This window comes from Leptodactylus fuscus, chromosome 1, assembly GCF_031893055.1.
Source record: "Leptodactylus fuscus isolate aLepFus1 chromosome 1, aLepFus1.hap2, whole genome shotgun sequence".
Classification (NCBI taxonomy): Eukaryota; Metazoa; Chordata; class Amphibia; order Anura; family Leptodactylidae; genus Leptodactylus; species Leptodactylus fuscus.
The window spans coordinates 273,676,125-273,689,354 of NC_134265.1; positions in this window are offsets into that span (position 1 = coordinate 273,676,125).

Here is a 13,230-nt window from a genome sequence, read left to right on the forward strand (position 1 = left end):
CCCTCACGAACAAAAGCCACAAATTAGGCCATGATGAGGTGTAGTGGTTGCTGTGCGTCCTTTGTAGGGCTGATGTATTAGAAGGTCATCAGGTATGTAAAATTCAGGGGAGGTGGAATGGGCAAGCAATGGGCACTCAACGGGGGTCTACGATCCACATTCTATAGGCTGCAGAAGTGCAGGCCTCTTAATAAGGCCACTGGGAGATGACATGTGACACTCCTGACGAGAAGAAGATGAACTGAGAGGAAGTCTGAGTGGCCTCCTGTAGTAGCTAAAAGAGATTGGCAATTCTGAAGCCGGAGGAGTTAATAGGTGCTTGTGCAGCTTCTTAATTCTTGTTTTACCCCTGTGTGGTGCCTAAAAATCACCCTAAAAAGCTATGGGATGGGACAGAGATCTCAAAGTACACTACTGCACTTCATGCAGTGGCGTAACTAGGAATGGCGGGGCCCCGTGGTGAACTTTTGACATCCCCCCCCCTGACCATTCCTGCGCACTCTATTATGCCCCATAGTAGCCCCTGCACACAGTATTATACCCCATAGTGGAACCTGCACACGGTATTATGTCCCTTAGTGGCCCCAGTACACAGTATTATGTCCCCTTAGTGGCCCCTGAACACAGTATTATGTCCCTTAGTGGCCCCTGCACACAGTATTGTACCCCAATAGTGGCCCCTTCATACAGTATTATGCCCCATTGTGGACACCCATAAACAATTATTATACTCTGGGGTCTTTTCAGACCCCAGAGTATAATAATCGGAGACCCAGGGGGAGAAAAACAATAAAAAAAACTCTGTTGCTCACCTATCTCCCAGCTCCTATGCTGTCGGCCTCCGCTGTAGTTCATCTTCAATGACGCCAGACGTCATATGACCCAGGATGCAGGCCAGGGTCATGAGATGTCAGACGACTAGGCCTGAAGCCTGCCTGGATCGTGGAGAGGTAAGTAGCAGTGTTTTTTATGTTTCTTACCTCTCCCAGGCCCCCGATCATTATACTCGGGGGTCTGGGGGGCCTGTGGGTGTCTGGGGGGTCTGTGGGGCCTGTGTTGTCACTTACCGATCCCGGCCCTGCCAGGATCGGTAACTAAATAGGGTCTGTTACCGGCTGGAGTAACTCCAACCGATAATGGCCTATTAAGAAAAAATAAAAAACCGTAGCGGTAGCGGCCGTCACCGGGCCCCTAATGTCCCGGGACCTGTGGCAGCTGCCTCTGCTGCTATGGCAGTAGTTACGCCACTGGTGTTATATATTTATATATGGTTTTATATACTGAATTCAGCGCACTGTCAGCTTTCACAATTTGTGCTCCAGGTGAAGAGCTATCAGTACCGGTACCGCTCTTCACCATCAGGAGAGCGTTCCTGACAGTCAGTTACGCCCTTCCTCACAGCAGCGCCTATAGCCCTGTACTGTGAGAGCAGGGAGGAACGCCTCCTCCCTCTCCTCATAGTACTGGTCCATAGATGAGTACTGGGGAGGTGTTCCTCCCGCCACTTTCCTAGTTTAAAAGCTTGGCCACCCCTGCTAGAATTCTCTCCCCCAGCACAACAGACCCCATTCCATTAAGGTGCAAATTATCTGTGGAAATCAGCTTGTACCCCAGTGAAAAGGCAGTCCAGTGCTGTAGGAAACCAAACCCTTCTTTCCAGCACCAAGATTTGAGCCATGCATTTAACGTCCCATTGCCTTTCCTGTGTAGTGCATGGCACAGGCAGCAATCCAAAGATTACAACCTTGGGGGTCCTTCCCTTCAGCTTTGAGCCTAGCTCTCTAAAATTATTACAGTTAGTTGCTTCAACCTTGCTTACCTACTGGCATCATGTTGGTTTATTTTTCTATAACCACATCTATAAGTTAATAGGATAATTCTTTTATGTTTTGCAGCAAGACATATTTCTTAGGTTAGAGCTATGCAGCGTTTTAGGCCCCAGCACATGTCAACCACGCATCATTATGCTACACTATATCAGTATAACAAAAGTAAATGGGATTGTTTTGTGACTCAAAAAGTGCAACTGTAGTGTCATGGTCATAGCAACCTGCATGGCGTAACTAAGAATGGCAGGGCCCTGTGGCAAACTTTTAACTTGACCCCCCCCCCCCTCCAACTTACCAACGCCGAAGACCTTGACCAAATGATCACCCCCCGCCCGCATTTCTGCGCATACTGTTATGCCCCATAGTGGATGCTACACACAGTATTATGCTCCATAGTGGCCCCTGCACACAGTATTGTACCCATAGTGGTCCCTGCACACAGTATTATGCTCCATAGTGGCCCCTGCACACAGTATTATACCCATAGTGGCTCCTGCACACAGTATTATTCCCCATAGTGGTCCCTGCACACAGTATTATGCCCCATAGTGGCCCCTGCACACAGTATTGTACCCATAGTGGTCCCTGTACACAGTATTATGCTCCATAGTGGCCCCTGCACACAGTATTATACCCATAGTGGCTCCTGCACACAGTATTATTCCCCATAGTGGTCCCTGCACACAGTATTATGCCCCATAGTGGCCCCTGCACACAGTATTGTACCCATAGTGGTCCCTGCACACAGTATTATGCTCCATAGTGGCCCCTGCACACAGTATTATACCCATAGTGGCTCCTGCACACAGTATTATTCCCCATAGTGGTCCCTGCACACAGTATTATGCCCGATAGTGACCCCTGCACACAGTATTATGCCCCATAGTGACCCCTGCAGACAGTATTATGCTCCATTGTGGGCACCCATAAACAATTATTATACTCTGGAGTCTTTTCAGACCCAAGAATATAATAATCGGAGACCCAGGAGGGATAAAAACATAAAAAACACTGTTACTTATCTATCTCCGGCTCCGCTGTACTTTCTGCCACTGTTGGCCATCTTCAATGACTTCCAGGAGGATATCATATGAATGCGGGTGTTGCGTCGCAATGCATATGGACGCAAGTCCCGGTCTTGTGATGTCAGGGATGTCACACAAGTAGGCCCGAAGCCTGCCCAGAGAGATAAATAACACTGCTTTTTTTATGTTCCTTTCCTCTCCTGGGCCTCCGATGCTTGTGGGGCCCGTGGTGTCACTTACCGATCCCGACCCCTACCAGGGTCGGTAAGTAAGTAGGGCCCGTTACTGGCTGGAGTAACTCCAGACGGTAACGTCCTATTAAAAAAAGTTAAAAACCGCAGCAGTAGCGGCTGTCGCCGAATCCCCTAATGGCCCGGGCCCTGTGGCAGCCACTACCGCTGCTACCCTGGTAGTTATGCCCCTGGCAACCTGTGAGTTGCATCCACAGACACAAAAAATGCTGTGTAAACCTTTCCTAAAATAAACCGTTTACCTTGTATTTATTGTTTAAATTAAACCACAATGTCACCTAACTGGTTTAAGTTTGGGCTACTCCCAAGTAGTAGTCCCCTGGCTTTTACCCTTTAGTTGAAGGATGTGTTTTACACATGCTCATTTTACTTTATTTAGTGCAGGCCATAATGTTGTCAGTGTTCTACAATTTTATGGAACTAGATCTTGTAATAATTCCTTGTAGACAATACGAAGTTGTGTTCTTCTTGATGTCAGGCTACTAAAGATCCTATTTAAGGACAATGCCCTTACTCTGTCGGAGGAGAAAAAAGCATGTAGGAGTGGAGATCAGCTTGATGGTAAGGGCTTCCTTGAGGTGGCAACAACTAGCAAGGCCATTAAACCCAGGAGAGCTTAACAATTTACTTGCAATGAGGAAAGGGACACCTACTCTTAAGACAGTTTAGTGAACCAGCATACCTTCATAAGCACTGATAAGAAGAAACCTAGGACCTGTGATGACAGGCAGTACATCTCCTGCAGCAGCAAATGCACATTTACTCCAGGGACCACTAACTCATTACCACCTGGAGTAGTGCCAGTGTAGTTATGGGTTGGCCAAGAAGAGTTGATAGTCACTGGTGCTTAACACTTAGGAATAAGGCAGAAGTGATGTCTGAGTTCAGGACTGACAGAATATGTTCAAAGTTAGTGATCCAGGCAAAGTTGTTGTTGCACAAGTTTGGAGGTCAGGAACATGATGGGTTAAACATAATAAGCAGAACAGAAATCAGGTAGCAAGAACAGAGTCAGGTATGAAGCCAGTGTAAAATACAGGTAAACAATCAAGATGCCACTCAGGTATACATCACAGGAACTGGCAAGAAACAATCCTGAATTGCTCTTGGACCTTCCAGTGGAAGCTACTATTTATAAGCAGGAGGGTTGGACAGAGACAAAACAATCCAGTATGCACATTGACCATTTAAGAAGGAGCAAAGAATGTAAAAGGAAGGAGGATGTGAGTGATAGTGGGGAAGAAGATGTAGCACAATTGTGTTTGTGAGTATCCCAGTGGTTGTGACTGCCAGGAAGAGTAAGGTGATGGTGGCCACGGACCAGTGGAGTTACACAGAATGCTTTACATAGCTATTCTTTCAATGAAAACTACTAAAGATCCAGTTTTAGCAAAAATGGAGAGGCAAACATATACCAATGGAATACATATAAAGATAGCCAATAGAACATATGAGAAGAAGAAATAGTGTAAGAATGTTTGCAAACTTCATACTTTTGTGAAGTAGGAGCTGGAACTAGAAAGTCTATTTCTTAAATGAGAATGGTCAGTATTTATGGACATTATATTCACATAGCAAATCTCTGCTATAACTTTTATTTACAATAGTTAAAGATGAGCATACTCGTATTCTAGACTTATCACTAGGTTTACTTTGACCTCAGCTTCAGCGCAAAATAAAAAAAAAAGTATGTGAAAACTTACCTTTGAAAAATTGTATCTCTGGCACACTAAACTTCAATTTACCAAGAAGAAAATTATTTGGCCGGTGAATGACTTTTATATTTATACACCTGCAAGAATACTAAAGAAAATATTCAGAAACTATATATCATATACCTCCTATGTTCCTTGATAAAATAACATTTTCACCTAAACAGAATTTTCTATGGATTGCAACTTACAATAATATTTTTCCAAAATATAATGAATGAGGCATAGCGGTTCATAAAACAACAGTAGATTGGAAACAAATGAGGTTCATGTTAAAATACATAATGCACATTAAATTACAAAATGTATTGCACTTTATACTTTAGGGTTTTATATCTAAAGGCTAAATCCAGGATTTTATTGTTAGAAGTTGAAGCTGATATTCCCAATGACGACTTCTCAGTTAAACTGTTACAAAAGTTGTGGCCAGAAGCTAGAAAATAAATGAACAAAAAGTTGCAGCTAACAAAAGATACATCTGGCCCAGTTTGCAAAATTGATAACTAGGTTTTGCTTCCAACCCTTTCCTCTATATTACCCAGATGACTGTTCTGTGCATCAAACACCATTGTAACTATATAACAAAGGTTTCTGTAAACCAGCAAGAGCAGATTGAGTTCAGGCTATCAAAAACAGCTAGGAATCACAAGGACAAGACAGAATCTTTGATATTCTCCTACCCCACTTACAAGTACATATTGTAGTGCTAAGTCAGTGATATATAGTGAACAGAAAAAAACAGCAGTGCTGCTGTCTTTATTGGACCCAGTGAGTACACAAATGTATGCCCCGACTTCACAGGAAAAAACTAACTCTGTGACCCCTATATGTAATACGACCATCGTGAACTTAACCCATCAGAGAATGATCTCTTTTTTTGTTATAACGATGCATTATGTCTAAATTATTACTACTCTTATTACTGTATATGCCTAATGTTAACCCGGTTACTTTGCAGGGCCTCTAGCATATACAGTACAGACAAAAAGTTTGGACACACCTTCTCATTCAAAGAGTTTTCTGTATTTTCATGACTATGAAAATTGTAGATTCACACTGAAGGTATCAAAACTATGAATTAACACATGTGAAATTATATACTTAACAAAAAAGTGTGAAACAACTGACAATATGTCTTATATTCTAGGTTCTTCAAAGTAGCCACCTTTTGCTTTGATTACTGCTTTGCACACTCTTGGCATTCTCTTGATGAGCTTCAATAGGTAGTCACTGGAAATGGTTTTCACTTCACAGGTGTGCACTGTCAGGTTTAATAAGTGGGAATTCTTGCCTTATAAATGGGGTTGGGACCATCAGTTGTGTTGTGCAGAAGTCAGGTGGATACACAGCTGATAGTCCTACTGAATAGACTGTTAGAATTTGTGTTAAGGCAAGAAAAAAGCAGCTAAGTAAAGAAAAATGAGTGGCCATTACTTTAAGAAATGAAGGTCAGTCAGTCCGAAAAAAAAAACTTTGAAAGTGTCCCTAAGTGCAGTTGAAAAAAACATCAAGTGCTACAAAGAAACTGGCTCACATGAGGACCAAGAGCAAGAGTCATCTCTGCTGCGGAGGATAAGTTCATCCAAGTCACCAGCCTCAGAAATCGCAGGTTAACAGCAGCTCAGGTTAGAGACCAGGTCAATTCCACACAGAGTTCTAGTAAGAGACACATCGGTTACTAGGAGACTTTGTGCCCCGGACCTGTAGGGGCGGACACTAAGCCATTAAAAAATGGGTCCTGGATAGGGTATCAGTATTCTCATGCAGCTTGAATGCCCTGTTTTCCACAGTGAATCTAATATTTGGTAGAGTCAGAAACCACTTGGCGTTTCTTGGCGCGGCGCATCCATGTCAGAGGGGAATGATCAGTCACCAGCATAAAGTGTCAGCCAAGCACTCCCTCTCTACAATGCTGTAATTTATCTCAGGTGTTGTAAGCTTTCTACTGAGGTAGGTGACTGGGTGTTCTTCACCACCCATCCTATGGGATAGCACTGCACCTAACACTACATCAGAGGTGTCGGTCTGTACCACAATTTTTTTCTTGAAGACAGGTGTGACCAAAACCAGCTGGTCATAGAGAATTGACTTCAACACCTGGAATTCCCCTCAGCCTCTTTATTCCACTTGACCATTACAGAACTTGTTCCCTTCGTCAGATCTGTCCATGGGCTGCAATGGTTGCAAAGTTTGGGATGAATCTACGATAATAGCCAACTATTAACAGGAATTCTCTTACTTGCCTTTTATTTAGGGTTAAGGGCCAATTTTGAATGGCCTTAACTTTGTTAACCTTCCTATTAAATACCCCAGGTATAGGCCATTTCAAGTCCCAAAGCACACTTCTTAAGGTTGGCTGTAAAATCGGTTGCTCAGAGGGAATCTAGTACGGCTTGAACTTTTGGTAAGTGACTTTCCCAGTCCACGCTAAAGATGACAATGTCATCTAGATAGACTGAAGCGTACCTTTGATGGAGCTTCGGGAATCTCCATCAACTTCTAGAGGTTGCTGAAGCCCTTTTTAAATAAATGGCATAGTCACATGCTGAAACAAACCATCTGGGGTGACAAATGCAGGTTTTTTTCTAGCCTTTCTAGTGAACGGCACCTGCCTGTACCCTTTGGTTAAATTGAGGGTGGTGAAATACCTGGCATGTCCCAACCTCTCAACTAACTCATTGACTCTGGGCATGGGGTAGGCATCAAAAGTTGAAACTTCATTCAGCTTACGGTGTGTGTAATGCTGTGGACTCTCTTGGTTTAACATTAAAGATGAGTGAACGGCGTTCGATCGAATTGGTATACCACATGGCAAATGCACTAAAAATTTGTATCCCCTCCCACCTTCCCTGGCACTTTTTTTGCACCAGTAACTGTGCAGGGGAGGTGGGATAGGAAGCAGGAAAACGTGGCATTGAAAAAAAATCAGAAAAAGTAATTGGCTGTCTAAATCAAGTGACCTCCAATTTATATGAATAGTGTTTTTCAGATTCGGTTCATATGAGACTGTGAACTAGACAGGGTTAGATGTACTGGCAGGGTTAGGTAGGAATTACCTTTATTTAGGTAGGAATCTTACTCAAACAGCTCTTTGGGGCTCTATGTACCTTCCTTGCCAGCCTGAGATACATGCAAGAGTACGGTCAATGAACTCCTATGGGATAAAGCCAGCTCCCGCAAACTGCCAGCGATCCCGACTAGCATATGGTGCGCTGCCACAATGTGTTTGCATTGAACTTACTCTCGAATTTAGCTCTGGCTAAAAAGGTCTCATTACTTTCAAACTTCACCTGCAAGTACATCTTATGGCAGCCCATTATATGCTAGTCGGGATCCCTGGCAGCTTGGGACATGCAGAAGCTGCCTTTTTCTCATAGGAATGCATTGACCAGCATTGATTGGCCGAATGCCATACAGTGTACAGCATTGGACAATCAACGCCGGTTCTGCTGGAGGCTCGTCTGTGAGGAGGCGGAGTCTAAGATCGCTCCACAGCAGTCTCCATTGTGGTCCGATCTCAGATGTAGCAGAGTTCAGTGTACAGCTCTGCTACATCTTAGATGTAGCAGAGTTCAGCTCACAGCCAGCTCTGCTACATCTCAGATGTAGCAGAGTTCAGCACACAGCCAGCTTTGCTACATCTCAGGTGTAGCAGGGTTCAGCACACAGCCAGCTTTGCTACATCTCAGATGTAGTAGAGTTCAGTGCACAGCCAGTTCCGCTACATCTCAGTTGTAGCAGAGTTTAGCAAACAGCTATGCTACATCTGAGATGTAGCAGAGCTGTGCGCTGAACTCTGCTACATCTGAGATGGAGCAGAACTGCCTGTGTGTTGAACTCTGATACACCTGAGATCGGGCCACAATGGAGACTGCTGTGGACCGATCTTAAACTCCGCCTTCTCCGGCAGAACCAGCGATGATTAGCTGAATGCTGTACACTGTATGGCATTCGACCAATCAATGCTGGTCAAATCATTCCTATGGGAAAAAGTCAGCTCCTGCTGTGCGCTCAAATCTGCTATACCTGAGATGTGGTAGAGCTGTGCACTGAACTCTGCTACATCTGAGATCGGACCACAATGGAGACTGCTGTGGACAGATCTTAGACTCCGCCTCCTCCGGCAGAACCAGCATTGATTGGCCGAATGCTGTACACTGTATGGCATTTTGCTAATCAATGCTGGTCAATGCATTCCTATGGGAAAAAAGTCAGCTCCAACATTATTAGTGGCGTAATACAGTGTCTTTGGCTTGTTAGATGCCCCCAGTCATGCTTCCCCCACTGTCCTAGTTGCATTCCAGAGGTGTTGTCATCATTTCCTGAGGTGTCATAGTGGACTCGGTGACTCTCCTGAGTCAAATAGTAGTTTCCCCTGAAACAAAGCTTTTTTCCCCATAGACTATAATGGGAATTGAGTAGTCGAATATTGAGGGGCCATTCAAAACAAATATCGAATATCAAACATTTCTCTGTTCGCTCATCTCTATTTTACATGGCTTTTATTACTTAATGGAAGTTTAGATCCTCCCACTGCACCTTATATTTGTTATACCACTTGAGAAAACTTTTTTTGGTGTTATGTACTTTATATTATTTGGTGCAAAGTCCATATAACACTGGGTATATTAATTTCATGTATGTTACCATATTGTTGTTATACAATGTATTATCTCAGCTATTTCCATTACATATGATTACTGTGGATATATTTTGTCCATTCATTTGTATATATGTGTAATCTTTATATAAATAATCATTTCATAAAATATAAAATTTCATTAAAATCATTGTTGTGGAATTTGCCTTTTTGGCACATCTTTTTAGTCATATTGGGTTAAATATAATCATATCTCCTGTATATATTTATATATGTAAAGCTGGTATAGGTTATACATATTGTATATAGTGATATGGACCATGCTGATTTAACCTTTGTATCTCCTGTATATAATTATATATAATCAGGTGGTATAAGTTATGCATCTTCTTGTTTATAGTGATATGGACCATACTGGTATATATACATATATAGTTGGGATTAATTTTTCATCTTCCTTATATCCTTGTAATAAATGACTGACTACTAGTGGATGCCATTTTATTAGAATATAGATGTAAATATACTCTGACAATTATATAGAGTCATGTTATCACTGTATACACTCAGCACTTGCTCAGATGACATTATCATAGTCTGGAATTCTTCAGAATTCTGGCGACATCATAAAACCAATGACATCACATTGTACTGTACATCTATATAACATGCGGAATGTACTGTAGGAAGCTGAGGGTTTTGAAGATGAAGACAATGTTGATGAATATGAATATTTTTCTGTTCATTTTGATGACAATTTACCCACGTTTCGTGGACGGGAGGGCGACCATGAGACCTGCAGGTACAGTAATGGACATTCATAACTGGGAAGCTTTACAGATGGCTGTTTGGTGAGGGGGAGGGTAGCGGGGTTCAGGAATTCCCTATTGTGTGTTATCCTCCTAATGCAATGCTCTATTTCTAAGAGGTTCTGCAGCAGACGAGGTGTGCATTGTAAGTATTGTAGCAAACCCACAGCAGTGAAAAGTATTAATTACAGTTGTACAAGTGTTTAGAAACTGGATGTAACCATAATCCTATTACTGCCTGAATGCAGGGGCGTAACTACCAGGGTAGCGGCTGCCACAGGACCTGGGACAGTAGAGGGCTTGGCTACCACTACAGATTTTTTTTAATAGGCTGTTACCTGTTGTAGTAACTGTAAGGAGTTGTAGTTCTGTTATACCTGGAGAGCCTCCTGTGTGAGTCTACTGATCTCCATGGAGGGTCCAGTGTATGTTCTAGTAGTGTAGGGTTATGGGGTGGGCCGTGCTCAGTGCGGGGTCTCCTGTCACTTCCATGATAAGTGTATTAAGTCGGCATTTGGTCTAACATAACGTCTCACCTTTGTGTATTATTCCTTTCTGACAGTGACCACTTATACGGCCACCCTGCGCCCAGATACCAACAAGGAGAGAAGTGAGTAGTCATCATCCTATGCACATGTGTAGTAAGTGCTGGTTGTATATTTCCGGTTGTGGTGATTATACTGTAGAGAACATATCCCACCCAAAACCTTCACTAGGGACAGATTTATAAAGATTGACATGTTTATCTCCCATATCTAAAACCCCTGAGCCAGTGGAGGGTGCGCTTCATATACGGTAAGGAACATGCCCTTATAAATGTGATGCACCACCACGTACCTGCAGGGGAAATCTCTAACACTTCATAACCGGCAAAGATTTCCTGGGTCATTTATGTCAGATTTCAAGCGTACAGGATGATAAATGTGATAACCCCGCCCCCTCACCCCGAGTACAACCTGACCATGCCCCCTTTTCAGGAAAGTGCAGTGCAGAATTAACCATTGAGAAAAATAAATTTGACTTTTTCTGCCTTTTATAATGCACAATAAATCTACCCCATTATCTCTGACTTGTGTCTTTCCGGCTGTTTGGGGACTTCTCCCAACGTGCCTTGACAATTATAGACCTGTTTTATCACCAGGACAATCATAGGGAGTCTGTAGTGTGAGGCAATATATATGAGGAGTCTTCAGGTTACATGATGTCTTGTCAACCATCTTGTTTCTTTCCTTCCAGTCCTTGTATATACAATTGTGCCACTAGTTGGCATCTTCCTAATCTTGAGTGTTGGCACCATTATCTACGTTTGGTAAGTTTCTTGCATCTTCTCATGACATATCCACAATACAGCAGTTATGTAATATCATGATAATGTAGTGCAAGGTGGAGGGTTATATCATGTCAGACCTACAGGGGGCGATGTGACTCCTGGGTAATAATCTGCTTGTGCTATGACATCTGATCCATATCATGTCTGTGCTATCTAGCGCCCCTTGTATTATGCCCTCTATAGTAACACATGAGGGGTGGAAGGGCTTCTAGGTTCACCCCATAATGATTTATTTCATGATTTCTTTTTTCTTCTTATTCCAGCTGCAAACGTAAAAAATACAAAGACCTGAAAGAGGAGGAAGACCTAAAAGGTGTTATTGTTGAGAAGCCGGGTAAGACTATAACCCTAACACCGGGTGTATATTGCACCCCAACTATGACATGTCACTTATAGCACTGCTGTCAATGGGCCCAAGTATGGTTGTGGCCTCTGCACCCTTGTAGTTATACCTCTGGTGCAAATATGATATGTAGTATAGCCCAGAAATTAGAAGGTTCCCTCTAAGTATAAAAATGGTGTCGTTTAGGATAACAGAGATAGCTCCCCCCTGTACTACACATGTAGCAGGGCTTGTTAGTAATATCACTATGAGTACTAAGAATCCAGAGAATTTACTTGCAGTCCTATATAAAATCAGTAATAATACTTTATAGTGCCACGAGCAGATGTTCCAGATTATGCAGTCAGCTCTGCTACATCTATAAGCATTTCCATTGGCCAATACTAATAATAATAGACACTTACTGATACCAAAGAGCAGAGTATAAAGAAGACAAAAAACATAAAGACAAGCCCAGAGTCCCATATAATGGACACACATGTCTATCCTTTACTGATGGTTTCTATTTTATGTTGTAGCTGCTCCAGAGAAAAAAATAATGCCAGCTGAAGTGCAGATCCCCAATCCTGGTAAGAATCACTAATAACCCTGAGAAATTTGTGTGTGTGACCCCAATATATGACTGTCCTTGTGATATATGACCTGTAAGACTCCTCCTGACAATGGTCAATATGAAGAGCAGAAATTGAACCCACCTCAAATGTCCAAAATAATCCAAAAACATCAATTCATCTGCTGTGAAGGACACTGAATATCTAAAACGCTTCTCATTATGGATTCTCTATTTGTAGACAACAACGAGGAAATAGATGACTGGGAATACATTATAAGGCCAGGACAGCCCCCCATAAGAGTACAAAGAGTCCAACCAGTACAGGTCGAAGAATGCAAAAAACCACCACCACCTACCAAAAGATTCCACAGAAAGAAGAGACGTGCTCATGCTAGAAGACGTAGGAAAAAATATAGATTGACCTGCTGTGGAGGACAAAAGCCTATCAAAAGTAGAGCGCGGAAGAAACAAAAATAAATGTTGTGTTGTTCCTTGCCAATTGATGGGATGTTTGTAATTTCTTCTCTCTTGTTTACTTCCTGATTGATATGTTCATACTTCCTTTCTTATTGATAAAACTTTAATAAAAATTACATCGTATAAAGACCATGAGGGTATAAAAGAATACCACCACCCTACTAGAAGAGCTTTACCAAATACTGAGGTAAGCTGGAAATGCTCCACATGTAGTACAAGGAACATGTTTAGCTTATGTATAATATAATAATATATGTAACATGGGTTGGACATAAACATCAGCATCCAATACCTATCCATG